This window comes from Quercus robur, chromosome 1 (assembly GCF_932294415.1).
Source record: "Quercus robur chromosome 1, dhQueRobu3.1, whole genome shotgun sequence".
NCBI classification, from domain to species: domain Eukaryota; kingdom Viridiplantae; phylum Streptophyta; class Magnoliopsida; order Fagales; family Fagaceae; genus Quercus; species Quercus robur.
In genome coordinates, this window is record NC_065534.1 from 44,668,234 (window position 1) to 44,673,178 (window position 4,945).

At 32.3% G+C, this 4,945-nt stretch overlaps 1 long non-coding RNA gene across 4 annotated transcripts; it reads left to right on the forward strand.

The window, feature by feature from the left end:
* Nucleotides 1-553: 553 nt before the first annotated feature.
* LOC126690590 (uncharacterized) lies at nt 554-3,835 on the forward strand. Of its 4 annotated transcripts, none has more exons than XR_007644675.1 (4): nt 554-830; nt 1,934-2,173; nt 3,109-3,336; nt 3,454-3,835. It is a non-coding gene; the product is annotated as an uncharacterized LOC126690590 (long non-coding RNA). The 4 variants fall into 4 exon arrangements; XR_007644671.1 differs by lacking the exon at nt 1,934-2,173 and having other exon boundaries at nt 560-830; nt 3,109-3,148; nt 3,280-3,336; XR_007644670.1 differs by lacking the exon at nt 1,934-2,173 and having other exon boundaries at nt 558-830.
* Nucleotides 3,836-4,945: the final 1,110 nt, after the last annotated feature.

Consider the following 4,945-nt stretch of genomic DNA (forward strand, 5'->3'; position numbering starts at 1 on the left):
TATGTTTTAAGATTACTATTTGTGTAATCCTTCAGACTTAAAGGATTTAGTTTATTTTTATTTGATGTTGGAAGATTATTATTTGGAGATCTTTGAGAATTTCTTTATTGAGGATATTTTTAAATTTATTGATGAAATTTTCTTAAGGATAATTATTTAATTGTTTAAGAGGGCCTTACACACTTGTAGAGTGTAAACTTTATAAGTGTGTGGCTGTTGTCACGTGCCTAGCTCTTTTTGGGTTCGGGGCGTGACAATTACTTAGAGGCTAAAGTTAATATGACATATTATTAGTGTTTGATAAGAGTTATAGCGCTAATAATGAGAATAGTTTTCAATCAATCATGATGTTTATAATATACTTGCTAATAAGGAATTATAGACATGGATTGGGTTGTTGTTGCATATTTTATATTATGGTTTTATTAAGGTTCCATACTATATGTTTATATGCTAAATTGATAATGTCTAGTTTACTTATTATATTCATGTTTATTGTTTTCAGATTTAATCATGGCATCATTTAGCCCACTTGTTGCTATTCTTAATAAAGGGTCATTCTCCTGTACCCCCTCTTTTTTTTAGGAGGTACGGTACCCACATAAGTTTTAGCCATTAGATTTACTTAGTTTAATCTTAGCCGTTTATGTAATTTTAATAGGATATCAGTTACCGGCCAGTCAGGTTAACATATAAAATCGAAAAAAAAAAAATAATTTTGGTTCTGGTTCTGCTGCTTCTTCTCTCGCATCTCATCTGATTTGACTGAGGCAGGTTCTTCTCTCGCATCTCGGTGTCTCCTCTCCAACTTTCATTGCTGATGTTTTTAGGTAAATCACTGAATCTATTTTTTGGCATCCTGTGTCTTTACAATCTAGAGTCTCTAAATTTCTTATAGCATTCATTTGGGATTTTGATTCTTAACCCTTTTCCTCTATATTTGTTGAAGTTAAGGAAAAACCATAGTGATCTGTTTGCATGCCATGTATTCTATCTCTTCCATCAATTATAGATCTGAATCACAAAATATTGATAGGATTGTCTAGGTTTATTTGTGCCTCTGTGGGTTTCATTTGATTTGTTTATGATTTTTCTATTGATTTTGTTTGATTTGTTTATGATTTTTTGGGGTTTCGTTTGATTTTTTTCTGATTTGTCTGTGAGTTTTGTTTGATTTGTTTCTGATTTTTTGTGGGTTTGTATCTACTGGTAAGGATCAGAACTGCGCTGGTTTAGTTTTGTTAAGAATTTGTTGATTTATAATACAAGTATTGGCATAAATAAATGATTTAGAATGGGAAAAACACAGTGGAAAGTGGAAACTATACAAAGTTCAAAAAGGGGGACAAATTATAACTCAAAAGACAGGAAAACAATGTCAAATTCTCATCCTTGAATAATGGTGGTGGGATGGATGGTGGAACCATCCTCCCTCTTCCATTGAATATAAAAAGAAGAAGAATACAGATAAAGATGTGGTATAGTTTCTTCCAAAGAGGCACAATGCAGAAGGTTTAGGCTGCACAGGGATCTAAATCACCAACGGAAGAAGCCACATTGCTAGGGAAAGAACTAAAACTATTAAAACTTAATCTCTGTTAGCCCGTTGCAGCTTGCCATTTAGTAGCATCTTTTTCTATTACTCTTATAGATTTTGGAGTAATTTAAAAACTGCAACTTGAGACCAAAATTCTTTAATTGTCAATATGCCAAAACTTGTGTCTTTCAATCCTGAAATTCACAAGAAACAAAATATTGAAGGATATGAGACAATTGTCTTTCTATCATTTTTATATGAACTAGCTTTCATTACATGGGAGCGGAGTGAATAGCCCAGAACCCAATACTCCATATGGGTTATGAAGGACTACGGTGTGGTTGAGTCTTGGAATAAACTTCGTGTTGTACCATTTGAAAGAGTATCTCATTGCAGTGCCTTTACTGAGAATGGTTCACTTCTGGTTTGCTACATCAATGATCAAGTAGAGGAGCCGGATTTTAAGTTTGTATTAGTTGACAAACACTGAAACTCTACATGAGAAGAAGGATCTTGATATTCAACAACATTCATATGTAGCTACTTTCATGGAGAGTCTTGTTTTACTTGATGGAGCAAACACGGAAGCTTACTAAGCAGATAGCAGAGGGTATATCAAAAGTGAAGTCATTAGTGGTATGGATGAATTGAATCCTTTGTTATTCCTTTTCCTTTTGTAGTAGGCACGATAGTCTTGCAAAAATCTACATCATCCTTTTCTTTCTGTTATATATTAGTATTTGATTTTTGTTAGTGGATGGCTTTTGTGCTCATACCGAATTTGGTCAATGTTAACAAAAAACAATACTTAGCCAACGTAATACTTCTCTGTTTGTGTGTCTCTTTGGTTAGTAGCGTTACAAAGAGCTAGATTTGAGCTCTCCTAACTTCAATTTAAAAGAAGAAATAACTAGAAAAACAGAAAAGAATAAAGAAGCTCTAAAACTGAATGTTAAAAAGGAGTAGGTGAGTAGTCAAGTGCTAGTCTAGTGAGACTTTACCATTCCAAGCTCATGTTCTTACTTCCTTGGTTCAAGCTACATGGTATTTCTTGGTTTCTATAATACATTTAACCTTAGTTTTGACTACCATAAGCGAATTTATATGACAAAGAGTAGGTTCCAAGGTATGTGATCTTGCCATATCATCCTGTCTCTGGCCTCTAAGAGATGTATCTAGATAAGGAATTCTATTATCTCCTTTTTAGCTGGGTTCAATCATATGTTTATTGTCAGCGGATGTGGATCAACATGTTTAGGTGCTTGTATGATGTGTTTTTGTGAGTACTATTGTGTTCTTTGCCCTAAACAAAGATGCTATGGTTTATAGTAATAAGAAATTTTAAACAAAGATGTTTTAAAAAGACTGTTGATCTGCTTATGGTTGTTGATGTTATTGCTAGTTACTACTGCTTGCATTACCATTTACACGTCCTTACCTTGGGTCATTGGCTCAATGACCTCTGAATTCATGAGTGGTGCTTATTCATTGTATTATATCAACTATAATGCATATTCAGCTTAGCACATAGAAAATTCCAATTTAATGAATTTATATGCATTTTTTTATAGATGTCAAACAAAGTCTGGATTATAACTTTATGCCTTTATGGTAAGTTAAGCAACCCTATGAATTCAAGACTACCTCAAATTTATACAAAGCTCTTATAATGTCTCAACTTTTGATATCCATCTTAATGGAATATTTGTGCAAGATAACTTTTCATATCCATTATGAAGCAGGTTCTTGTGGCTCCTTCCTTGCAGAATTCATTTTTTAATATTGGTGCACTTATACAGGTATGCCTAATAAATTTATGTTTGTTTCTTTTTTCTATTTTAGAAGAGAGAATTATATTAAGATTTGGTTCCATTGTTGTGGAATAATTTTTAATTACATGTCTCATTATTTTGTAGGAGGACTTGTTGGAACTTTTTCGATACAAGTTGGCAGCAGTGCTAGTGCCTTCAAAGGATAATAAACAACAATGTTTTAAATTATTTAAAGCACTAAAAAATAGAGCTATTGGATTTTTTTTTTTTTTTTTTCAGCCTCTCAAATGACAATGCTTTGTATAAGTGTGAATGTGAGTCTTTATCTATTAGCAAACAAGAGCACTGTATGCATCATCTAGATAATACACAACCTTCAATTTTGAGTTTTGACATTTGTAGTTTGTACTAAGATAAGAGCGTAGGTGCGATAACCTTCTTTGTCTGTGGTATCAACCACAATGAATTTTTGTTCGTTTATTATTTCTTCATGAATCATATTGAATCATCTTCTATATTCTTTTGATTTGATTTCTCACGTTTGCTTAAGGATATTTTTTTGGAATAGAATGATAAAATATTCTCTGGCCCATTTGCCCTTTAATTTCATTATCAAATAAAAAAATAATCTAAAGCATTTCTCTAGTTTTGAGACAACAATGATGATATTTTGGAACTCATAGGACATTATTATCAAGTGTTTCACTAAAATTGACAAACAAGGACAATTTGAGCCATCCATTTGAAAGAGTTACTTGGAGAGGTAAAGATAGTGAGAGAGGTTGAGACTCTTTATACAATCCAATATCTTTTTATTAAAATATGAAATTGAAAATTTCAAAATATTTTAAAATATCTCAAATGCAGAGGGTGAGAGAGATTCTAAGACTCACTAAGAGAGAGAGAGAGAGAGAAGTAGCTTGAGATGAAATGCGGTCTATCTTAAAGCTTGGACAAAAAAGTTTAATTCCAATGGTCCTTTAATGACAGAAGTAAAATTTATTTTATGGGTAGCATAGTTAGCCAAGATAAGGGAATTCAAGAACTTCATAGTGAAAGAGGATGCCAAATCATGCTTTCATGCACTCAATGGAGCTTCAGATTAAATGTTATGGTCAATCTCAACACTATGTAATGATGCAAGGGTTATCAATAGAAAATTGTATTGGTTTCGTATATTAGTTCCAAAAAAATTGTGTCAAATCTATAGCATTTTTTGTAAACATTTAATAATGGAACCATCAAATTTGAGAAAAAAATAAAGGAACCATTATATGTGACAGAAGAACTGTCAAATTTGATATTGGAACTGTACAATGTGATAATGGAACCATCAAATTTGAGAAACAAATAAAGGAACCACTAAATGTAACAAAAAAACTATCAAATGTGATGTTGGAACTGCACAATGTGAGGATAAAATCATCAAATGTGAGAAAAAAAAATAAGGGAACCACCGAATGTGAAAAAAGAACTGTCAAATGTGATGTTGGAACTGCACAATGTGAGGATGGAAGCATCAAATGTGAGAAAAAAAAAGTAAGGGAATCACCAAATGTGAGAAAAGAACTGTCACATGTGATATTAGACCTGCACAATGTGAGGATGAAACTGTCAAATGTAAGAAAAAAAATAA